The 26,023-nt window shown below is 41.8% G+C and overlaps 1 protein-coding gene across 6 annotated transcripts in view; it reads right to left on the minus strand.

The window, feature by feature from the left end:
* Pcmtd1 (protein-L-isoaspartate (D-aspartate) O-methyltransferase domain containing 1) overlaps window positions 1–26,023 on the minus strand; it is a 93,096-nt gene that overhangs the window by 61,538 nt on the left and 5,535 nt on the right. Inside the window, exon 1 of one of the 6 annotated variants that reach the window (XM_029567270.1) lies at window positions 4,425–4,446. The exons of the other annotated variants lie outside the window; for them this stretch is intronic. The gene's annotated coding sequence lies outside the window, so the exon portion shown is untranslated. Of the gene's footprint in view, window positions 1–4,424; window positions 4,447–26,023 lie in introns of those variants that run through there. 6 annotated transcript variants of the gene reach the window in all.

Consider the following 26,023-nt stretch of genomic DNA (forward strand, 5'->3'; position numbering starts at 1 on the left):
CAATGAAAGAAGGTGAATGTTTTTCAAAGTAACATGTACAGAACAGCAGGTACAGTTTCACTAGTGATGGTGAAGTAAATACCTTATAAACATATAAACACACATGAAGCTCCCTCTAGAACATGAGTCTGAGGACAGAAATGGAAGTCAGACTGCCAAACTTTGGCTCAGGCTGGGGGAATCCTTAGTACTAAAAGAAGCTTAGCAAAGAAAGGTCTTGAAGAGAGGTCATGTGCATAGACTGTATGAAATATGATAAAGAAAAGTCGAGAATAACTTCCTAACAAATAAAAATACATTTAACAATGAGAGTCTAGGACAGAAAATCAACATAAAAAATAATTTACACCACAGAGCTACAGGGAATCAGCCAGTATTGGTATTATACTCTTTATTCTGTTAAGTAGCTGGATGGGCCTTGGAGCCATTGAGGATGGACCCCTCCCTCAGGATCAGCTTTGGACCCCATCTCCCGTTTCCCCAGTTGAAAAAAAAAAAAAAAGGAAAACATAATAGCTGTGGCTCCTTAGGCCTCCTGGTCAAAAGAATGGACTACTTCTGGCCCTGGGTGAAGACATTCTAACTAGTTCCAGAGATTAGAACATTACAAACTATTGTCTCCTCCCTTAATCAGATGGACCTGTCAATCACCTAGCCAGGAGTGTACACATCCCCCAAGGAAAGCCAGTTCACCTGAAGACATGCCAAGGAGCCAGGAGCTTTAATAAAAGAGGGGTGGATAATCATCCCCTTCATGCAATAATGAATTTGAACTTCCCAAAGTCCCTTCCCTGACAATAACTTGAAGATCTTCACTGCTAAGCCTGTCCACTTTTGTTCTGAACTCAGAAAGGGTGCCCTTTTTCCTTCTTCTCAATCTTTCTATGCCTTTTCCTAAAAGTCTAGACTTAATTTCCTCACACTCAGTCTCTGAAGCCCCAACTTCCGTCCCGTTGCCAAGCAGCTACTTACCAATCAGCACTGCTGAGCACGCAGGCAACTCAAAATGCTTGGCTCTCTTCCCTTCCCCATCTCCCTCTTCTCGGCAGCTAAGAGAACGTCAGCTTGTCTACCATGCTGGCTGTTTTATTATTCTCAAACTAATGAAATGGTCCTAAAGTTTCCTTCTAAGTCCATTTTTAAATTCTTTTATTAAAAAGCCTCAGAACCCAAGAGGAACCCCAATTTCCCTAGTAACAGTATCATGTAGAACTTTCACTCAATAAGCACAAGTATTTTTCATGCCATCAAATATTCTTCAGAATCCAAAGGCACATGTTCTACCACATGGACACACACCAGGACACTGCAATCCCCTGGCTATAGAAATGGGATTCCCACTCGATTATAATCGTACATCTGAGGAGCTCAGAAATGGGCGTGTACTTAAATAACTATTTAAAGCTTCAATAATGATCCTCTAACTTGAAATCATGAAGCAAATAATACTAAGAAGGCAGTACTAGTGAAAGTGACATTTGTGAATTCGGGCATTATCCAATCTTAATCAGAGAAAAAGGTGTCAAATACACCAGGGCACACCCCTCCAGCTGTTGTCCCATGACTTCTACTGAAGTCTGTAAATCTCACCTGTGCAATGAAGAGCTCAAGTCTGCTTCCCAAGGAGCCTCGGGGCTCTAATTCCCTGTCTCAGTATCAATCAGAATTCAGTCACCTACTTAGAGCCAGTCAGGCTTCAGCCTATTACTTTGATCACAATTTTATTTCCTTACTCTTGCCATTTTTTCTCTTCCCCAGACAAGAAAAAAATGTTCTAAGCGTCCCAGTCCTATGTTAAACAATAAAAACAATTTAACAAGGAATCTGAAATGAAAATGTAGAGAGAAAAGAGACAGGCAGAACAGTCTGAGCAGTTTAAGCACTTATGTCTGAGATTCCTTTACACACAGAACACACCACTCCTCTCTAGCGTGGGAGAGGGCCAGGAACCAAAGCTCCCAGTCATACAAGCACACCTGACAGGATTTGGGAAATGTACCAAAGGTTTCTTGCTATTCTCCTAAAATTTCAATTTGTGGATTAAGTTTATTTGGTATAGGAAAGAACTGCCATGGGCCGGTTCTCAATATCAGGGTGTCTTTGGGGCTCCTTAGGAATGTTTTATGGAGTACAGAGAAGTCAGAATGTGGGGAGTAGACAGATGGCAGACAGATGTGGCAGAGAGGAGGAGGGCAGAACATGCTGACTCATTTACCGTCCCTGTTAACACCCTGGGAGGAAGGGCCAAGTGTTCCTTGCTGCTTCTTTTTCTGCAAAAAGGAGAAAAAACTCACCAAGCTGTGGGGCAAAAGGGAGACTAGCAATCCACAGAGAACACGTGAGCAAATGAGCAGAGGCTGCTCCTCCACTAGAAGGCTGCTGTGCATCATGGACCAAGGCTGCTTGAAGTATGGTGGAAACCACACCAGGAAGTTTTACCTCAGCGAGAGGGCAAATCCAAAGACTTATGAAAAGAAAGAAAAGGCTGTTTTGTTTTCCTACTCACTAGCTAAAACCTGCCAATTACAAAAGCTTTGGCCAAAGACATCATCTTAACTTCCTATCAATGATAAATACAAATTTCGCATTTTTTAAAGATTTTATTTTTATTTATGTACATGTGTGTAAAGGTGCCTGCGGAGGCCAGAAGAGGGAGTCGAATCCCCTAGAACTGGAATTACAGGCTATTATGCTAGACCCTAAGTCATCTTCAGCCCCCAAACTGTGTTGTGACAACACAGTAGTCATTTCTTATTTGCCAGTTTTATGTGTCTAGCACAGGGCTCTAGTACTTAATCATTTAATTACAAATAGGTATTAACTTCATTTTGCTGAGGATAAAGACATCAAATTCAGACATACTCACAAGTAGTTCACAGCTCTTGTATAACTAAAACCTAACTATGAAACACTTCTAGGTCAAAACAGCTGATGACCCACAGTGCAAAAGTAAACTCACTAACTTCCTACAATAAGATCCTCAATTCTGACCTTCCCTTCCCTCTTAGTATTTAGCTAGAAAGAATAAAGTGGTGGAGCAAAAAAGCATCTGATGCCATTTACTTGCCATACAAAGTATTAAACCTATAATCTTATCTGTAAAATGCCATGAAAATATAATAGTGCACTATATATAAAACTGCTAACATAATGATGTAAAATACATTAACAGTTTCAATGCTGCAGCAGAATGGACACATGAACATTCACTTTCAGCACACAAGGGAAATACAAGGCAGTTCTCAAACCTAGTGAAACCATCACCTAGTGACCTGAATAAAGAACTGCAGGGCAGAGATGGGCATTCTGAAGTCAGAGGCAGTTAAATGAAGAATCAAGGGACAGTAGATAGGGAGGCCAGCAGAAGGCAGTCATGAAGCTGGCTGAAAAGGACACGGCTCTTGCCACGTTCTGAATCATAAAGTGGACTGAGAAGCTGAATAAGGAGCTGCTGCCTTCGGTGCTGACTGGGAGTTTTAGGTGACGAGTAATCAGACATGAGTATCGTTCTTTCCGTTTCATCTCACTAACTGCCTCACTAATTTTCCTAACAGAGCAGCTGTTACATAATTCAGCAAAACTTTTAAAAACTGATAATTTCACACATGTGCATGTGTTTCTGTCAAATCCACCCTCCATTCTCTCCCCTCTAGGTCCTCTCAGATCTAATTCAGCAAAACTTAACTGTCTCTTACGCTTGAGTTTCACACAGCTTCTCATTCCAAACTGTATACTCACTGGGGACAAAAATAACCTGGTAGACTTAATATAGACATTATGTTAGGTAACTAGACTGGCATTAGCAGGCTTAAGGGCCACTAAGAATGAACCTCTACCTTCCAACTGCCACATAAAAGGTGAAGGTAATAAGGGCTTTCTTTGTTGAGGCGACTGGAGATAGCTCAGAGGTTAAAAGCCCTTATTGTTCTTGCAGAAGACCAGTGTTTGATTCCCAGCACCCGTATCAGAGGATCAGACCCTGTCTTCTGGCCTCCACAGACACCACAGGCACATAGGCATATATTGGTGTGTGTTACTGTTAGAAACACACACAGATATAAAAAATAAAAACAAATCTTAAAGAATGGAGTCTCTGGCACTGGGTAGAGACATGACATTCTGATCTGCTCCAGGGATTATTAGAACATTGCATACCATTATCTCCTCACTTAAAAGTTAATCCTGGGGCTGGAGAGATGGCTCAGGGGTTTAGAGCACCCAGGTTTGGCTCCCAGCACACACATGGTGGCTAACAACCATCTGTAACTCAAGTTCCAGGAGATCCAACCCCTCTTCTAGCCTCTGCAGGTACTACACAACATGGGTATACATACATACATGCAAGCAATATACTCATACACATAAAAGAACTTGTTTAAAAAAGTTAATCCTGCTGAAGATTGGACAAATAAGTAAATACTTACTGTACAAGCATGAACAACTGAGTTCAAATCCTCAGCACCCCTGTAAAAAGAAAGTGCAGTCGTATGTTCCTGTAATTGCAGCTCTGCGGAGTAGAATGGGTAGGTACAAGGTAGGTAGATAGGGGCGGGGAGGGGCCCTGTAAATAACAGAGAAGGACACAGGAGGGATGCCAGTGTCTGGCCAGTACAAGGCTCTCAGCACATGCATACACAACACATGTAGCCACTACCATTATCAGACTGTAACAATGCTTTAGACTTTAAAGTTAACTGCTGAGAAGATAATCTTAAAAATTGTCATCAGGGCTTTATTGACTTTACTCGAACAATGTTCATTTAGAATACCGGATCCAAACTTAACACTCAAAATGTTTGTGTAAGCTTTTTAAACTCTAGCTTGGCACCTGCCCACTGCGTTTAACATCTTCTTCATGACCTGCCCAGTAAGCTGAGTAGAACACAGGATCACTAGGGAAAGAACTCCAGAGGATGGTTTCTATGCAGTCTTTGTTCTACAAAGCTGATATCTTAACGGTTTGTATATTTTTTTTTTAAAAATTTACTTTCAATTTGGTTGAAATTAATTCATAGCATTAAAGATCTTTAACAATTATTTCACATTAATTGGTCTTCAAATCAATAGGAAATTGTGTGATAAAAACCACCCTTAGCACATTTAAAATGTTAAATGTGCTCTCAAAGTTGCATAAAATAGTAAATATTCTCAAAATAATTTTTAAATAAAAAAGGAAATAAAAATTTAAAAATAAGTAAATAATAAAAAATTAAGTGGCTTCTGTTACCTCAGTGCTGGGGAGGCACCGAGCGACAGTGGGATCCATGGAGTTCATCGACTAGTTAGTTAGAAAATTCCAGGTTCCAGTGAGAGATCTTGTCCCTGAAAATAAGCTGGAGGATGTAGAGGAAGGCCTCCAGCCCCCACTTTGGATATTTTATTTTTAAGTGTTTTCTATAAGAATTTACTGGATGAGTTTCTCAACAAACAAAACTGATGACCTATTTATCCCTCAGAAACTGTGATAGGCAGAGAGTAGTCAGAGACTACATACCCAAAGCTAAACTCAATCTGAAGCATCCTTTGGGGTCAGAATCAGGAAGTTGCCTTGTCCAAGATCACAAGTTAGGAATAAGTTTGTTAGGCTGGCCTCCATCTCTGAGATCTGCCTGTCTCTGCCTCCCAAGAGCTGGGACTAAAGGCCTGAGCCACGACATCTGGCTCTCCTTTAATTTCTCAAAACTAAATAACCATAATGAGTCTTTTTATATATTTATTATTTTTTATTTGACTTCAACATTCCAGTTATTCACAGTAATAAACATTATATTAACTAGCATTACTGAAACAGAATTTTGAAAGCTACAAAACACAAAATACCAAAAACGCTACTGCAGATGCTAAAAGTTTTTAAGACTACATGTAAAATAAACAAATAACATGAAAAAATAGACTACATGTAAAACAATGTGTGCATGTTTGCTGAAGATCTTTGTGTTGTTTCCTCCTCACAATGAAAATTACAAGAGCTATCTCAACAAAGAGGAATTATAAAATCTACCTTATAATTGATTGTGTATGAATGCACTGCCGACATGAGCTTATGTTTTTTAAAAAATAATGTACCTAGCATCAAATTGGCTTATAAGTAAGTTCTCATGTAAACTGGAATTGTTAAATTAGCCCAGCTACCTTTTTGGCTCATGATAAAACCAAAATTTTAAAGAAAAAGGTCCCAACTACGCACTACGCTGACTTGGCCACATGACTGGTATGCCATCTGTGGATATTAAAGCAATGGGATACTCTGGAGAAACAAGCAAAGGTGACTAACAGTCCGAGATCTTTTTGACAGAAATAACATGAGCTTTTCAGTTTAAGTTTTTTTAAAGATACACTTAATTACACAGCTCTGCTCAAATGTTAGCGCTTTTCCCCTTGTCTCAACCTTGGTTCTGTAACACGGCTTCGATTGCTTGAGGATATAAGCTGGTTTTAAGAGATGATCATTCCTGCTGCAGGGTACAATTTCCCTATGGATAACTGGTATCCTGAGATGCTAAACTCTTTATTCAAGGATTAAAAAAGAACACTTGCCTGGCGTGGTGGCACATGCCTTTAATCCGAGCACTTGGGAAGCAGAGGCAGGTGGATCTCAGTGAGATCCAGGTCAGCTGGGGCTATAGAGAGACCCTGTCTAAAAAAGACCAAAAAAGAAAAAACAAACAAACAAACAAACAAACAAACAAAAAAACCACATATCTCTGTAGATATATATGCATTTTAAGCATTTTAAACCCACTACCGCCTCTCTAAACGCAAGGAATAGGTTTGTCTAGGTCCCTATCTTTGCCAAGCCTATGTAAAAACAGCTCTAAATATTTAAAAGAAAACTAGTTTTTTTTTTCATTTTTTAAAATTTATTTATTTATTTTTTAGAAACATTTCATTACTACTTTAACATACTCAATAACAATTTCCAGAGCAAAGATACGTCTCTTTCAAAAATGGCTATAAAATTTTTAGGTTCACAGTTGAATTAATACAGTTATACAATACTGAACTCAGTATAAGCCCTGTAAGACATAAAATTGAATGAGTTTTTAACCTTTAAAAAAGAAACTAGTTATTTTTAAAACCTGCTTCAAAGCTTATAATGACATCTTAAAGTTTATAGCTAGTCTTAATGTGCTCTATTATAGTATTTGAGACAATTCATCTCTATATTAATTTTAAAGAAAAAAATAGTTTAGATAAAAACTTGTTAAATGTAACACAATTACTACAAAGGTAAATAAATGCCTCAAAAAAAAAGAAGTCAAAAATGCCAAATTTAATCTTCTGGATGCTTCAAAGTAGTTGCTTTATTAAAAAAAAAAGAATTTCAAACTGCCTGTTATAATAAAAGATATTAATGTTTCCACCTGTAATTACTACTGTTACACACTCAAGATACTATGTATGTTTTTTATTTAACTTATTTTTTTTAATGTGTATGAGTATCTTGCTGGCTGTATGTAAGTGTACCATGAACATGCAATGCCTGAAGAGACCAGAAGAGGGTTTTAGATCCCCTGGAACTGGAGTTATGGGCAGTTGTTAGCTGCCAGGTGGGTGCTGGGAATCGAACCCGGGTCCTCTGGAAGAGCAGCCAGCTCTTAAGCACTGAACCATCTCTCCAGCCCCCACCCACCTTTTTTAAAATATATGTTTTCTATGTTTCAAATAGATTTTCATTTAAAATAATTATTAAAATGTTTTCTAAATTTTATTTTTAAAAAAATCAAGGTAAAATTATATATATATATAAATTTTTTTTTTAATGTATATGAGTGCTTTGCTTGCGTGTATGTAAGTGCACCCGTATCATACAACACCCAGAGTCAGAAGAGGGTATCAGATCCCCTGGAACTGGAGTTACAGATGGTTGTCAGTTGTCATGTGGGTGGAGGGATTCGAAGTTAGGTCCTTTTCAAGAGCAGCCAGTGCTCTTAACCACTGAACCATCTCTCCAGTCCAGTATCCAGGTACTTCTAACCAGCTCCTGTAGTACAAAATTCAAGGAGATAAACTTTGAAACCCATATGTGCCCACTCATCAGAAAACTCACCCATACGTACTTAAGAGAAACTGGATGGTACTCATCAACTGACATCCAGTACCCCCAAGTAACTTAACATTTCTCTCATTTTGTGTTCCTTAAATTCTTTATAATTGGGTATTTTTAATAGTTTCTGATCATCATCCACAGATTAAAAAGCTACTAGAGTTAGTGCTAGTCGCTATTCCACATGATAGTTAGAGCTATCAGATCTAACTGATAAAGAAAAGCAAAAAATTGAAAGATGACAGATTTGTTTAAACACTTCAAAAACAAGTAGTTCATACAGCAGAGATAATTGTAACTATAAATACAGGGAAAACATAGTTGATCTCCTTTTTTAAAATTATTGTTTCCTCAACTTGTCACATTTACTCCTATTCCTAAACATGTTCTTGATTATTTTAAGTATAAAAATCGTATTATATGTCACCTGTAAATGATGTATCAGATACAGAAGATAAAGAAAAGTCAGATCCAGATGATGATGGCTAGTAGTTTTGATTTGACCCAGGAGTTTCTTCTTTGATCACTTTACCATTCCTCTCTACTGAATATTGCTCTTCCTGTTACTCAGCTTCATCTACATCAGATCTCAGGAAGCCTTTCCTAGCAACATGGGAATAAATATGTGGCCCCCCGACAACCACAAAATGTGATGCTTGGCTGACAGGGAACTGTGAATGAAAAACTGCATCTTGAAACTGAACATTCTACAAAGGCTGGTCAACTTCTTAGAACTTTGGAGTGATTGGAGAGTCTGGAAGGCTGCAGATCCAAAACTTCAATTACAATTTATTTTGAGCCATCTTTAGTCCCATAAAATAGCCACTCCTTGCCCACCTTTGTGTCTGACTTAACATCTTGTGACTAACAGATAAAAGCCCTTTGCAATGTATCAATTTAACAGACCACCTTTCTACCTAGATACACTGACTTCACAGATGAACTTGCTTATTTGGGGGGATGAATGCTGTTACTATGTCAATCAACCTGATACACTTAAGGACACTCTAAAACAGCTCAGGGCATCTCTAAACCAACGGCAGAAGGACCAAGAAGAAGGAAATGAGATCTGGGGATGACTGGGAAAATGGCCATGGCTGGCCCACTACTGGATCCTCTCATCCACCTTATAATAGTACTCCTCTTCTTTGGTCCTTGCCTAATTAATGTTTTCCAAAGATTCTTACAGAATCGCATGACTGCAGTAGCCTGTTTACCTGCCCAAGCCACCATCTGGGGCCAAATCAAGATGTGTTCCTGCTCCACATCACAGAGGGCTCCTTTATACTCTTTCAACAAACCCTGAAGCCTCCAGTCCCACATTCAAAACTACAATCCTGGAACATAGCACTCCCACCCATAAAGTGATTCCTGTTCTGCAAACAAGTCATTCTACCTGGATCAGGCCCTAGGCCATTTACAAACACCAACCCCTGCTGCTTGAATCAGGTGGTTTGCTGGTCAATTCCTGTGGCCACTTCCCACTCCTCATTGACTACTAAATGTCAACTTGGACTGCTGAGGTTGGCTGCTCTCTTTTTCTGCCCGCTTCTCTTTCCACCCCATCCCTAACATTTTGGTACCTAAACCCAGGAGGAGCTTCTGAACAAGATCCCCTCTCTAATACCACTTCTCTCCTTTCCTTCTCCTCCATCCAACTATGGAGCCACCTGGAGACGATTGTACCCCACTGGGTCTCTTGCAGCCTCACTACTACATAGTTGGGGAAGGTCTTTCTTTGTTCCGAAGGTCATACTGGATTTGTTTTGGGGAAACTGCTAAAGCTTCTTGCATCCTTTCTCTCCACCACCAACCTCAACAATCTTAGAGGCCCTTTGCCATTTGCTGCAAGCCACATCCAACACCGTTTCCGACCTGAAGAACAGTGAAGGTAGGGATCTGGACATGTTCAGAGGCACCCTAAACATTTCCCTCCTGGATCCCAGGGGTCCTCATTCCATTCTGGTGTTCAGATTTGGGGATGCCTGATCTTTGCCCCAAACCCCTCCAGGCTCTTTGCCTCCCAGCTCTTTACCTCTCCAGGCTCTCTCTGGCACCAGGGGATGCCTTGGTGCCACAGACTCAGCCCTGCCCTTACTTTCACTGCCTACTATGGGGAACCAACTAGCAATCCCAAAAGACAGTACATTGGCCTGACTCAGTAAAATCTCTCAAAACCCAGCTTTACTGAACTAAAACCTGAACGCTTAATCCACTTCTGCACCCAAATCTGGCCTAAATACCAACTTGATAATAGAAATATTTGGCCTGAATTTGGAACTTTTGATCCTACTGTTTTCCGGGACTCAAATAACATGTGAAACGGCACTCAGGCTGAGGTCCCTTTCTTTCCTCTGCCTTCGCTCCAGACCTTCACTCTGTTCTTCCTTCTTTGGACACGAACTACTTCTATAAGATCTTTCCCTGAATTCCCCTCTGCCTGCCCCCCTGCTCCCCTCCCCGCAGCTCTGGGCAGACCTGCACCTCTACCTTCCCAGGCTCCCTCTCCAACCTGGTCAGTGGGTATGCAGCGGGCACTGCTTTGGGGGGGGGGGGTCCAGCAAGGTTCTGGAGCACACGCAGGATGCCAGTGTCCTCCCGTCGGCTTTACCTCCTGCTTGCCTCTGCTGCGGCAGTCAAGGGCACCCAGTTCGTTTCTCTAAATATTTGATCTTCAGCCTCAGTAATTTTTTTTTCTCTTTCTTTTTCTCTGAACATATCTAATCTAAGGAGTAGGGAAATGTTTTGAGAAAACCAACAGACATTTGTATTCCAGGTTTGGTTGGTATGCTCCTTCAGCTTACAAATGTTTAAAAAAAAAAGCATGTCTAATGGTAAGTTCCCTTCGATGGGGAACATGTGCTAGTCCAAATTGACTTATGTGCTTAACTAGAAGTTCTACAAAATAAAATTTAAAAACATCACAAATGGACAGTCTGCTTTAATTAAAATCATCTGAAAAAGCAAAAATTTATGAAATTAGTAATTTACAATAATGAGTTCTTCAAAAGAAACCTATCTACATGTGAATTAAAGGAAAAGTATTAAAAATTTTAAATTACTGGTTGTGTTGGTGCACACCTTTAATCCCAGTGCTCAGGAGGCAGAGGCAGGAGGATCTCTGTGAGTTCAAGGCCAGGCTGGTCTACAGAGTGAGTTCCAGGCCAGCTGAGGCTACAGGGAAACCCTGTCTCAAAAAGACCAAAAAAATAATAATAATAAAAATTTTTTTAATTAACTTTAAAAAAGGGAGAGATCCCATTTAAAAATCCCCACTTGTAAAGGATACTTTCTTTAAGGAAACTATACTCACATTTGAATATATCTCACATTTTTCTTTTCTTTTCCTTGAGCAGTTCTTTTGCTTTTATACTATCAATTCCTAAAATTCCTTTCAGCAACTGAAGCCTCAATCTTGGTTTGGCTTGAGTGGAGGTCCCCAAAACTTAGAACTCCTCAGGTTCCTAAGGATGACCACTTGGCAGCTATGTCTCAGCCACTGCTGAAGTTTCTGGGGAAAGGCCCCATTGGTGAGTTTCCTGCCTGTGGCTTGTATGATCTACCCTGCTGGACATGGCTTGAAATTACTTCAGGTTCCTTTGCTTCTGTTTTTCTGGCCACAGACCCACGTAAGAATCCTCTAGACTCATTACACTCTGATACCTGGGTCAGATGCAACAGCACATGGCTTCCTTTGGGATGCATCATAAGAGCTGAACTCCCAGATGGCCTAAGCCAGTCTTTTGCCTTGAAGAGAGCAGCATCAGACAAAATGAGCTAACTGCAACATGTTCAGAGTAGCTGCTTTTATACTTTATTTAGTCTTAACCGAAAATCTTTAAACGTTTCCTTTACTGACCTTTCTGTCCTCTCTGATTTTTTTATAACGTTAATAACTTAAACAAACAAACAAAATCCTTTGCTTTCTCACAAGTAAAGATACCCTCCCCCCACCCACTCAGTTACTGAGCCCTTATTTTGCTCTTAAAAGGAGGAAAGGCATTACCTTAGGCGGACAGGGCAAACTTCACTTTCTGTTCTTTCAGACCTTTCCCCTATTTTTTAAATTTTTTTTTTAATTATTTTTATTTTATGTGTATGAGTATATTGTTAACAATGCCTGCAGAGGTCAGAAGAGGGTGTCAGATCCCCTGGAACTGGAGTTACACATGGCTGTTAGCCACCATGTGGGTGCTGGGAATCGAACCTGGGTCCTCTGTAAGAGCAGCCAGTGCTCTAAACCTCTGAGCCATCTCTCCAGCTCTCACATCTTAAAAGACACAGATGTGTATCTTCCCCCACTCTGTGTGGACCTAGATTTCATGTAATTGTGTCATGTGCCGATGACAATGGTTTTCATGTGTTGTTTGTATTAAAACAATTTTTTTAACAAGCTGTGGCCACTTCAGTTTTTTTTTCATTGAGTGCTAAAAGTATTGGTTTCATTTTTATTTTTGACATGACCAATTAAAATGCACACGTGCAGATTTATAGATGTACTTTGCTAATGTATTAAAAGGCCTGATAAATACATACTGCCTAACAAACTTGAGTACTCTGAACATGTTAAAATCTACTGAACAATGTATCTTTGGGTCTATTAAGCGCTTCACAAAGCTTTTACAGGCTAATTGTTTATACAAAACAGCATTCACTAAAATCATAAGCTACACTTTTCATCAAGCTATAGAATTTAATGTTATATACATAAACTTTAAGGTTTCCTTCCAAAACAAATTCTAAATACATACGCATATATTAATAAATTTTTATTTCATTTGTGTAATAGAAGTAACAAAATTATTATTTCTCAAAATATTCTTAATAAGCCAAGCTTTTTCACTTGTCTATTTGATTGTTAGTCCTATATTGTTACTATATTTACAGAAAAAGGTTCTTAATTGTCAAGCTCCAAACAAAAATTACACACCTCAATTTGTTAAATATAGATAAACTAAATCCATAGAAGTGATGATGGCAAGTCACAACACTCGACAAGAACTCAGTAAGAGCCTGACATGTCTTGCACACCCCTTTAATTCCAGCACTCGGGAGGCAAAGGCAGAATTCTAGTGAGATCAAGGCCAGCCTGGTCTACATAGCAAATTCCAGGCCAGCTGGGGCCTGTTATCTCAAAAAACAAACAACAAAAAAGTAGAATTCAGTAAGATTTCTGTCAACAGGAATATAACTTTATTCATCTGCTAGTCCTTAAAAAGAACATTTATAAATGAATATTAATGTTATCAGATAACTTCCTAACAAGTTGTATGTTCATTACAAGTCACGTTCTAAGAGAAAGTACTAGTTTCTACATAAATAAGAAAAATGTACTTAAAATAGTGATCATGTAACATAATATAAAATCTAGGTTAGAGTCGGGCATGGCAGCACACACCTTTGATCTCAGCACTTGGGAGGCAGAGGCAGGTGGATCTCTGTGAGTTCAAGGCCACCCTGGTCTATGTAGCAAGTTCCAGGCCAGCTGGGGCTACAGGGGGGCCCTGGCTCAAAAAGGCCAAAAAAAAAAAAAAAAAAAAGAAAGAAAGAAAAATCTAGGTGAGAGCCCTAATTCTACAACTTGTTAGATATAGAAAACCTGACTTCAGGAAACAGAAATCCTATCTCAGAGTATGTCGTTAAAAAAAAAGGAAAAGGAAAGAAAACCATGATATTAACATGGTGAACAATAGTTAACCCCACTGAATACTGTGTAATAATTTAGTTTATATGGGTTTTTTTCTGCCTATAATAGTGCCTGACGTGTTTTAAGTATTCAATAGGTATTGTTTCTGTAATGTTATAAGAAACCTATTTTATCCTCTCATTTAAAAAAGATTTTAAAAAAAGCCAGGCGTGGTGGCTCACCCCTTTAGTCTCAGCACTTGGGAGGCAGAGGCAGGCAGATCTCTGTGAGTTCTAGGCCACCCTGGTCTATAAAGTGAGTTCCAGGCCAGCTGGGGCTACAGGGAGACCCTGTCTCAAAAATAAAAAAGCTGCCTCAGAGTCCTTGCACCACATGCCTTGCTTCGCCCACACAGACCTTGCTGCACCCGATTTCCTGCTCTTCTCCTCCTCATCCTGCGCAGGTGGGAGGGCCAAAAGCAGATCTACTCCAAGTACATCCAAGAAAGTTCAAGTATTGTTTTTGTCCACCTTGTAAGTATACTTATGAGATACCTGGTACTCCAATCAGCAAAGTGTTTTATGATTATCATTTAAATATTCCTCACAAAAAATACCTACATTTTGATCCCCAGCAACACCACACACACACACATACACAGAGCAAACAAACAAAATAAATCAACCAGGCAACTGTTATACCCATTTCATAATTAAAGAAATTCAGAATTAGGCAGAAAAATCTCAGCCTAAGTCCAAAACTATATAGTTCTGCTCATACCTGGCTTCATTTTTTCCCACTAGCAGCAATACCACACATAACAATGAAAGCCCTGACTGCCACTTCAGAAGCCCCTCAACAGCCATCTTCCCATAGCCTTCCCCTGAGGCCCCCTTCATATTACTCCTCATGCCACTGCTCCTTCAAGCATCCCTTAATTCCTCTGTGGAACCCCTTGTTCACATGGATAGCACCATGAGCCCATTCTAAAGTTCTCTGTCCACTACTGGAATACTTATCATAATCCTGTAGGTCAGGTGGGTCAGTCATAAAATACCAGACTAGTGGTTTAAACAATAGGCATTTCTCACAGTTTTGATATCTACAAGGTCAAGGTACCAACATGCTAATCTCTGGTGTGGCCTTTCTTCCCGCCTTGCAAATGACCACCTTGTGGTTTTACCTTCAAATAAATCTTGTTTATATGCATGTATACAAGAGCATGAGGTAAACGTTTGTGCTTCTTCATTTGTGGCCACTGATACCATAGGGTCTAAGTTAGAGTCCTAACTTTATGACTTCATTTAACCTTATTTCCTTACAAGTCTTACCTCCAAAAGCTGAATTTGGGGCAGACACAAGCATTCCATTCCTAACAATGCCTTCAATGCTCTGAGAAACCCTGACTATGGCTCTGTGTAATCTCTCCACAGGTGGTGGACTGTTTTCCCCATCCACCTGGCTCCCAAGGTGAGGCTCCACATGCCATTCATCTTACCATCACTTAAGACCACTACTTCTGAGTTTAGCTTTCTAGTCCTTTTTTTTGGGGGGGGAGGGGGTCTTGATGCAGGGTCTGACATAGCCCAGCCTAGCCTCAAACTCACTGTTGCCAAGGAGAGGATAACCTTGAACTCCTGCTCCTCCTGCCTCTCCTCTCCAGTGCTGTGATCATAGGCCTATACCACTGTATCCAGCTTCTGGTTTTAAATTATAAAGAGTTCATTTCATTGGGGAAGAGAGAAATAGTCTTAAAGACCGTAATATTGGCTCTGACATCATACCAAAAAGGAAAAAGGAGGGAAAAAAAGGCCAAAAAAATGCTTCGTGGGTTCAAACTCAGAGGATATTAACAAGGAACAAATAGTCCGACTGGACAAATTTTTAACAGCATACATGAGACTATAAAGCACTTGTAAATTGCAGTTCTCTGGAGAAGCCACATGCGTACTAAGTCCTACAGATTTACTGGTCAGAATCGAGTTCATGAATACAGAGCAATGGAATGGTGCAGACTGGTAGGAATGAAATCTGAGGTCAAGGACCCTACCAACACCATACAAGGAACACACAGACAAAGCAAAAGGAATGGAGCAAGGCAGACTTTATTTTTGCAGAAAGGTGTGGGGCAAGATCAGCCAGATGCAGCAAGCACACAGGACCAGGGGCTTGGTAAGTTTTTTTTATCCCTAATGAGACTACTGTGTCTTTTCCCCACTGGCTAGGGTCCAATCTCAGTCTTTCCCAGTTAGTTGGCTAGTTTACAAGAATCTACAGAAAGGAAGGGGGCGGGGGAGAGCTCACTGCCCCAGGTCATCAGGTTCGATTCTGGGGCGGGGGAGAGCTCACTGCCCCAGGTCATCAGGTTCGATTCTGGGTTAGGGGAGAGCTCACTGCCCCAGGTCATCAGGTTCGATTCTGGGGCGGGGGAGAGCTCACTGCCCCAGGTCATCAGGTTCGATTCTGGGTTAGGGGAGAGCTAACTGCCCCAGGTCATCAGGTTCGATTCTGGGGCGGGGGAGAGCTCACTGCCCCAGGTCATCAGGTTCGATCCTGGGTTAGGGGAGAGCTAACTGCCCCAGGTCATCAGGTTCGATTCTGGGGCGGGGGAGAGCTCACTGCCCCAGGTCATCAGGTTCGATCCTGGGTTAGGGGAGAGCTAACTGCCCCAGGTCATCAGGTTCGATTCTGGGGCGGGGGAGAGCTCACTGCCCCAGGTCATCAGGTTCGATCCTGGGTTAGGGGAGAGCTAACTGCCCCAGGTCATCAGGTTCGATTCTGGGGCGGGGGAGAGCTCACTGCCCCAGGTCATCAGGTTCGATCCTGGGTTAGGGGAGAGCTAACTGCCCCAGGTCATCAGGTTCGATTCTGGGGCGGGGGAGAGCTCACTGCCCCAGGTCATCAGGTTCGATCCTGGGTTAGGGGAGAGCTAACTGCCCCAGGTCATCAGGTTCGATTCTGGGGCGGGGGAGAGCTCACTGCCCCAGGTCATCAGGTTCGATCCTGGGTTAGGGGAGAGCTAACTGCCCCAGGTCATCAGGTTCGATTCTGGGGCGGGGGAGAGCTCACTGCCCCAGGTCATCAGGTTCGATCCTGGGTTAGGGGAGAGCTAACTGCCCCAGGTCATCAGGTTCGATTCTGGGGCGGGGGAGAGCTCACTGCCCCAGGTCATCAGGTTCGATCCTGGGTTAGGGGAGAGCTAACTGCCCCAGGTCATCAGGTTCGATTCTGGGGCGGGGGAGAGCTCACTGCCCCAGGTCATCAGGTTCGATCCTGGGTTAGGGGAGAGCTAACTGCCCCAGGTCATCAGGTTCGATTCTGGGGCGGGGGAGAGCTCACTGCCCCAGGTCATCAGGTTCGATCCTGGGTTAGGGGAGAGCTAACTGCCCCAGGTCATCAGGTTCGATTCTGGGGCGGGGGAGAGCTCACTGCCCCAGGTCATCAGGTTCGATCCTGGGTTAGGGGAGAGCTAACTGCCCCAGGTCATCAGGTTCGATTCTGGGGCGGGGGAGAGCTCACTGCCCCAGGTCATCAGGTTCGATCCTGGGTTAGGGGAGAGCTAACTGCCCCAGGTCATCAGGTTCGATTCTGGGGCGGGGGAGAGCTCACTGCCCCAGGTCATCAGGTTCGATCCTGGGTTAGGGGAGAGCTAACTGCCCCAGGTCATCAGGTTCGATTCTGGGGCGGGGGAGAGCTCACTGCCCCAGGTCATCAGGTTCGATCCTGGGTTAGGGGAGAGCTAACTGCCCCAGGTCATCAGGTTCGATTCTGGCCCTTTCCTTAAACAAAATTCTTACAGGGGATGATGGGATTAAAAGATTACAATTTCTTATCATAAGCCAAGCGTTACAGGGTTTGGAAGAAAAGGCTAATATTTAATGTTTTTTACAAGACTGAGACTGAGATCTGCCTGCTGCACACACCAGCACTCGGGAGGTAGAGGACAGAGGCAGGCTGATCTCTACTGGGTTCAAGGCCAGCCTGGTCTACATAGTTAAGCTCCACGGCACCTGGGGCTATAAGGAGACCCTGTCTCAAAAAGACCAAAAAAAATAAATAAATAAAATCAAGACTGAGAGCCAAAATTATCATTAGTCCCTTAACAGCCATTTACTATCAACCTCTATCTGACTTGATATCCCTGTAACCAGTACATTAAACTTTTGGAATGTATTGCTAAACTTAGCAGACCATTAGCTTCCACCAACTTAAAACTGTTCCAAAACTGTTAGAAGATTTTCCCACTTTACAGTAGCCCAAGGACACTCACCAATGTATTCAGTATAAGTTCATATAGCCACTTCCACAGTGGAACACAACAATCAAAGTAGTATGAATCCACATTCCTGGGCCACAGTCACTCACATTTGGCTCAGAATAAACTACCTCTTAGTCCTTGGAAGCAAGAGCAGTGTTTTCCACCAACATAGTCAGACCTGTAATTTTTCAGTGGGAACAAGAAAGGCAGCAGTAGAGATGCTAGACCCCAGTAAAGGTGCAAGAGCAGCAGTTGCTGTCATCCAGCTTCCCACCAGCAAGACTGCCGTCAGCGGAACCACCAGACACAAGTACCTGGAGCAAAGGAATTCAGCAAATTTTCTTCTGAATTATTCACGTAATGTTAAACCAAAGCAAATTTCACAGAAGAGTCAGTATTTTAGAGTTTTATAAATATGCTAAGCATAAGGAATACACAAAAGTTGGCAAAGTGTACAAGAGGTTTAAAAAAAATGTTCAGAAAAGGACCTATCCACGTGTAATCTATTTTCTAAATCATTCCTCTGACCTCTCTGTTATAAGGTCACAAGAACTTTTTCTGGCATATGAATTCTTTGTCACTGAATTATGGTAACAATAGCAATAAAATGAGACTAAGTAAAAACAAACAAACAGTCTATTTTTGACATCTGAAACTTCTCTAGAACTTTAAAATCAACAGCAACCATAAAGGCACAGACAGTCCATTTATTTCCCATGCACATAAACCCAAACAAAATACAGCATTTTAATAATTGTGAAAGCAGATCAAGGACAATAAGTATTAGAAAAAAAAATGTCTAGTTTTGCCACTCAGGAAAACTACTCATTGAAGTTCATACTGACAGGATTCACTTGCTATGGTATTTTTGTTTTCCTTCAAATTCATCATAAAATAAAGGTCACAAAAAGTTAAATTATGAGATAAAATGTCTCTTTTGTCTGCAGTCTATAAACAACATCTTACGTTAAAATAAGTCAAAGGAAAGGCATGGTACCTTCTAAAGCTAGAGGCAGAGACCTTAATCTTAAAGGTAGTAAAACAAAGGAATGCCCATGTTCACAAAAATACGTGAGGGGAACAGGAGGCAAGCAGGAAATAGTTGTGCTTAGCCCAATGGGGGCAGCCAAATACAAAGGCCGGAAGTGGCCTCTAAATCAAAAGGAGTTTGCCATTGCTTTACTCACAAGAAAAGTTTCTGGCTAGCAAAGGGTACAAAAGCTAGGGAGATTTGCTGCAAGAAAAGCCTAGAGCAGGCATGTTAATGGTGATTCCACCAGGGATCAGATACAAAGGAAGGTACTCCATCTCTAGTATCAATTTCAACTGGTAGTTAACTTTAGCAGATAGCTGTGTAGACACTGCAGGAGGCAAAGGGCTTGGCTTCCTGGTTAGGGCAGTAAGTTTGGCAGGCCTCTCAAGCACCAGGCTCCCACAATGCAGGACAGCCCACAGTTTCCTGGCAGCCCTATGAGGTTTGCAGGAGGAAGTCTTCAGTGAATCACCACACTGTGTGTATCTTTTCTACTACAACAAAGGGTAAATTCCTGGCAAATTCCATCAATAGCTCATCTGCAGCCCAATCAGCCACTGACATGCTGTCTGCAAGACCTCATCTCCACCCTGTGTTGGCCTCTTGCTTGGGTGTTCAACCACAACCCTACAAATTGTGGCAGGTCTGAGCTGCATGTGGATGCACAAGCTTCTAACCTGGAGGCTCACGAGGGGTCTGAGACCACCTGGGCTACATGGCAAGACTATCTCAAAAAACCAAAACAACAAGTAGTTGTGCCTACTCCTGACAGCCATCTCTCCCTCCCTCCTTCCTGTGCCCTCTGTGGACTGGGTTCCATGTGGTCCAGGATGGCCTCAAATTCTCTAAGCAGATGAGGATGACCTTAAATTACTAATCCTCTGGGCTCTACCTCTAAAGAGCTCTATTTTTTTTTTTTTAATGACACTCTTCTTTAGCCAATTCCTGGTCATAGTATCCTCAAACACTGTTTGTTCAAATTACTGCACTTTCTCTCTCCTGTCTAGACCCAGAGTAACAGAATCCTAAGAAAGACAGCCATCAGACCATGACTATGGACAGTGTTCCAGCTACAAAAGAGCTGGAAGTGGATGAGATACCGACACTTGGTCAGACAGTGTGCCCAGAGTGCCCCGGATTCGATTTAAGTGATTGCACTGTACAAACACTCCCTTTTATCTTTTTTAAACTTACATACTGAGGACATTTATCTCTGATCTTGGCAAAATTCTAAACGTGCTGTCAACATTTCTGTCTTAAGAGAGCTCTAAGTTCTGATCTTGGGGACAACTACACGTCCAGTGGGACCACAGTACAGTACTGAGGGCAGCAGACACTAATTCTACCATCAAGTTCCTATGGAGAAAATACACCCTATGGTCAGACCTGTAGAAAGAAAGCTACCTTAGGGCTTTCCTCAAGTCAAAGTCAGCTTGAATAGAGCTTGTAACTCAAGGGCAATCTTTCTGGCACCTGATCTTTCTTGTGCCAGTGTTTCTCCTCAACAGACCTCTATAATCATTAACACACCTGGAAAAGGACAAATGAAACAATTAACTCCTCAAATTCCATGACAAGCAGGCCAAAAATAGAAATCTAGGAAGAGTGAATGGGCAGGGCTTCTGCTGCAGTACTGCTATCCAAGTACTGAAGTCTACTGTACTCAACACCAAGACAGCAGGGCAAGGGCCAAAATGACATAAAGACAGAGCTTCCTACCACATAGACAGTCTCCTGTCACATAAAGTAGACAATTTCCTACCACATAGACAGTCTCCTATCACATGAAGTGGACAGTTTCCTACCACATCACGGTCTCCTATCACATGAAGTGGACAGTTTCCTACCACATCACGGTCTCTTATCACATGAAGTGGACAGTTTCCTACCACATCACAGTCTCCTATCACATAAAGTGGACAGTTTCCTACCACATCAGTCTCTTATCACATAAAGATGGAGAGTTTCCCATCGCATAGCCAGTCTTCTATCACATACAGGGATGTGCTTTACTTTGATTTGTTCTGAGTGGGATATTGTGTTTTATAGGAACAAAAATCCATGGAGTTTGGGGTTCCCTTTTTGTTCTTCAGGCAAGGTCTTCCCTGATAGCCCGACTGCCCTAAAACATACTACATAAACCAGACAGCCTCAAACTTTCAAATTTGTGGCAACAATCTTCCTGTCTCTCCTTTCCCAGAGCTGAGATTATAGGCAGAAGCCACCATGCTTGGCAAAAGCAGTATATTTAAAGATGGCAAGTGAAAAAAAAGAAAAAGACAACAACTTTTAGTAGTTTGTGTTATTCTTTTAACAGGTCGCAAGGCTCAGGTAGAAATACATTTTTAAGTACCTACAGTGAGTTCATGACATAGTTTTTTCCTACTGGGAACAATGAATATACACAGTTTTTTTCCAGTACAAACTCTTTCCTCTCACCTGGGAAGATGCCACATAGCGAGTTTACAAGAGCCCTGGCTTTCATCTGCCAGAAAGGTGATTTAAATAGTTGGCCGTATTGTTTAGGTCCTTCATATTCTGCCTGGGCTATTTCAGGGCAATATACATACCTACCTCATGGTTTACTGACTGACACAAAATGCCAATGCATTTGGTAAGTTTCTAGATTAATTCCATGGGAAAGATGGTTCCTACCATGACTTCAAATTTAAAACCAAAGACTTTTTAAAACCAAAGTCGTTAATACCTCACTTTTTCAAACCAGCTACTCTGTAATTAGTCCCACTGGCCTTGATGAAAATCTCCATCACTTACCCATAGCAATTTTTGCTAGATTTATATCAGATAATCTTGTAGTTCTCCCAATTTAATAGCATCCTGTATCATTTTATTTCCCTAAGGAATCAAATGTTTACAATATATTGGTTCCAGTAGTTTTCTATCAGTGCCTTAATAAACTCTCAAGAACTTAATGGCTTAAAACCCAAATTTATTATCTTGTAGTTCTCAAAGTCAGAAGTCTAGCACTAGTCTCCCTGGACTAAGATCAAGACGTCACCAGGAAAACAATACCAAAAGGATCAGGGACACAATTCAGAAAGCACCACTCACATAAAAACTGTGACTTTACCTGAAGCAGTGCAGGGAACGGTATTTCTATAGTATTCGCTGTGAACGCTGCCTGCTGAGCTGTGCACTACAGATGCATATGTATTCACACATATAATTATGTAAATTATATTCACTTTGCTAAATGCTTGTGGGATATAATAAAACCAATGATCACTAAATAGTGATAACAGAAGCCCATGACAGGAAAAGGAAGCTTATTTTTCACCATAAACCCTAAGGCAGCACAACTACTAATTCATGGATGGTGATTTCGCATCCTTTCTTTTAGAGCAAAGTCAATTTCATGATGAGTTATGATACACTGATACCCATATAAATCATTTTAGAAATATGTTTCCATTTCTAAATCTTCTGGGTCATTAAAAAAAAAAGAATTCAAATCACTCTATTTACAGGAAAGAAAAATCAACCCCATTAAAATGATCTATATGTATTTTTCTTTTAGGATTTACAATGCATGTTCAACGATCAGACTCTACCACATGCTTTTCTTGACACTAAAATTATACTGATTACTTTTTTTTTTTTTTTTTTAAAGATAGGGTCTCACTGTGTAGCCCTGGCTGGACTGAAACTCACTTCATAGACCATGCTGGGCTCAAACTCACAGAGACCTGCCTATGCCTTCCAAGTGCTATGATCAAAGGCATGTGCCACCACGCCCTGCCATACTGACTACTTTTTTGTTTGGTCTTTTTGGGACCGGGTTTCCCTGTAGCCCCAGCTGACCTGGAACTCGGCTGTAAACCAGGCTGGCCTTGAACTCACAGAGATCCACCTGCCTCTGCCTCCCAAGTGCTGGGACTAAAGGTGTGTGCCAACATGCCCAGCTATCATAATGATTACTTTTATATGCTCTAAAATTTGCTCTTATGTTTGAGTATGAAGACTAAGATTTTAAAAATCAGCCCTGGAGGCTGGAGAGATGGCTCAGCGGTTAAGAGCACTGACTGCTCTTGCAGAGGACCCAGGTTCGATTCCCAGCACCCACATGGCAATTACAAACCGTCCTTAACTCCAGAGTTCCAGGGGAATCCGAAGCCCTCTTCTGACCTCTGCAACACTACACGACACAGGTGTACTCACATACATGCAGGCAATACACTCATGCACATAAAATAATAAATAAAATATTTTTTTAAAAATCAGCTCTGGGGCATATTAAAAAAAAAAAAAAATCAGCTCTGGAGCAAGGAATGCAGCTCAGCTGATAGTGTTTGTCTAGCTGGCCCAAGGCCTGGGATTGACACCATAGACCAGACCTTTAATAATCCCAGCAAGCACGGGGCAAAAGCAGGAAGAAAAACTTAAGATAATCCTAAACTACATACAAAATTCAAGACCAGCCTGGGCTACAAGACATTCTGCCTCAAAAAACCAAAACACAGCTCTGGGCATGGTGACAAAGATAGGTGGATCCACGTGAGATCAAGGCCAGCCTGGTCTATGTAGCAAATTCCAGGCCAGCTGGGGCTACAAAGAGACCCTGTCTCAAAAAGACAAAACAAAAAACAAAATACCCCACTAAAACATAGACACAATTTACTCAACGATGAGCTAGATGTGGTGGCACACTCTTACAGGGCTGAGTCAGGAAGACAGTTAAGGATCAGAGTTGTCAATCCAGACTATAGAGTAAGACTGTCCACACACACACAATGATGAAAACAGGAGAACTGCAAGTACCAAGACTTTCAGGAGTCACAAGAATAAAATAAACTGTCCTCCCCAAGGGCGTAAACCAGTTTTTGAGCTACAGTATTGCTAAACATGGTATCACGAGGAAGCTCTGCCTCATTCGCCTACTGGCAAGGAGAGAACTGCAGCGAGTGACCCACCCACCAGCTCACCTGTGACCCCACAGCCAGCAGATAAGCTACCAAGTGGCTGACCATGCATGTGCAGAAATTCTCCAGGTGTCACCTGAAGCCTCGTCCCAACCTCGACTATTAAAGCACAACTTCCTCATGGACAAAATTCCTCATCGAAGAAAACTCATGCACTGAACTCAAAACACAAATTCTACATTTCTAGCACCCTGGGTCTAAAGGAATCAAAGAGCATTTGCTATTTGCCTTTGTCCCAGCACCACTTTAGTCACTTGTTTGGAGGTTTATTTTACTTCATCAAGGCAGGGTTTCATGTAGCCGAGGCTGGCCTCAAATTCACTTTATATGGGAAAATGATCTTGAACTCCTGGTTTTCCTAACTCCGCCTCAAGTTAAGTACTAAGAATTACAGGATCAGGTTTTATCACTTGTTCTTAAATAAGATTCTGATGTTCATCACTCTTACCGCTCTTCAAGAGCATTCTCATGCTATTTGTGTGTGGGGGGTGTGCATGGTGTGTACATGTTCATGAGGGTGTGAGCATGTATGTGCAGGTACATGCATAAGTGGAAGCCAGAAGCTGCTGTCAAGTGTCTTCCTGGATTGCTCCCCACCTTGGTGAGACAGGGTCTCTTCAGTCAGCTAAACTGACTGGTCAGCAAGCCCCTGGAATCCTCTCCAGTGCTAGATTATAGGCAAGCCACTACACTTCCTACATGAGTGCTGAGGATCCAAACTCACTTCATGCTTGTGCAGCAAGCACTTTACCGACAGAACCAGCACCCCAGCCTCTCTCACATTAAGATGCACAAATACACTGTTCTTGTTTATTATTTTTATGTGTATGCCTGTATTGCTTGCATGTAGGTAAGTGCACCGTGTCATGCAATGCCCTCAGAGGACAGAAGAGGCTGTTGGATCCCCTGGGACTGGAGTCACACACAGTTTAGTTGCCATGCGGGTTCTAGGATTTGAACCTGGGTCCTCTGCAAGAACAGCCAGTGTTCTTAACCACTGAGCCATCTCTCCAGCCCCAACAAGTTACAAAGCATGCAAATGAATCTTAAAACCAGCCCTATACTTGCATCATGCTGATGGCAATGAAGGGAAAACAAATACATCCCAAATAGGAATTCAGAGAGTTAGGAGAGCTGGGCTCACTTCTGAAAATTAAAATTACCCAGGCATCACCTGAGCACACCATAATGTCTTCCCAGGGCCTGGACCCAAATGACTAAGGATTTCCCACCACTAGACACCTTGTAAAGTTCCCATCACTTTCCTCACTGCGACACTTCCAATACATGGACTGTGACTAGTTTCCAGATGTTAAGTGTTTCTAAGCACTGAACTACTAAATAGATGCAGGGATGACCCCTGTAGGGTCAACAGCTGGTCATGGAAGCCATTTCTCACCCACTTCTTAAGGATTCTGGCAGCCACAGGATCCCACATTCATTTACTCATAGCCATCAGTTCAGAGAAAGAGATAAGAAACACCCGTGGAGGTTCAAAAGCGTGTGCCCCAAAGCATGGCACGCTAGCATGCTGATGGCTTTGACCTGGTAAGACACTGAAAAAGCTTCACAAGCAAGTCTGATGCCCTATCCTTCTCCTGCTCCGTTTTCTTGCAAGGCAGGCATCAGAAATGAACATTCTTCCCAAAGCAGGTCACAGAAATCATGAAAGAGTGAACCATAAAACACAGGTATTTTACCTTAACCTTCTCCTGCCACTGCGTGTTAAGAGCTGGTAATAACCTACGTTGTCTGATGGATCAAAAGATCCTTGTTCAAGGGGAATCGTCCTATTCCCAAGGGAAGTCAGGGCACACCAAGAAGAATCTGAACTAACAAGTTTCCCTAGGTTTTCCTCCTCCTCTTGTCTAATTACATTTCTACAGGGCTGTCCAGTCATCAAACCAATATGAAAGTAGTTCTCCTGGGTCTATGGGCATACAGTCTGCTAATCAAATAAATCTGCTACACTTTGCTTTTCTCCCGTTAACCTGTCTTGTTATATGAGGAAAGTTGTCACATCTTTCACTCCTACATGTCCAATTCAGCTTTCAAACTTGATTTTTTCCTACAGAGAAAACCATCTACTAGGATTTTTTTTTGGGGGGGGGGGGGAGGG

Source organism: Nannospalax galili, unplaced genomic scaffold, assembly GCF_000622305.1.
Source record: "Nannospalax galili isolate Female #2095 unplaced genomic scaffold, S.galili_v1.0 scaffold639, whole genome shotgun sequence".
Taxonomy (NCBI): Eukaryota; Metazoa; Chordata; class Mammalia; order Rodentia; family Spalacidae; genus Nannospalax; species Nannospalax galili.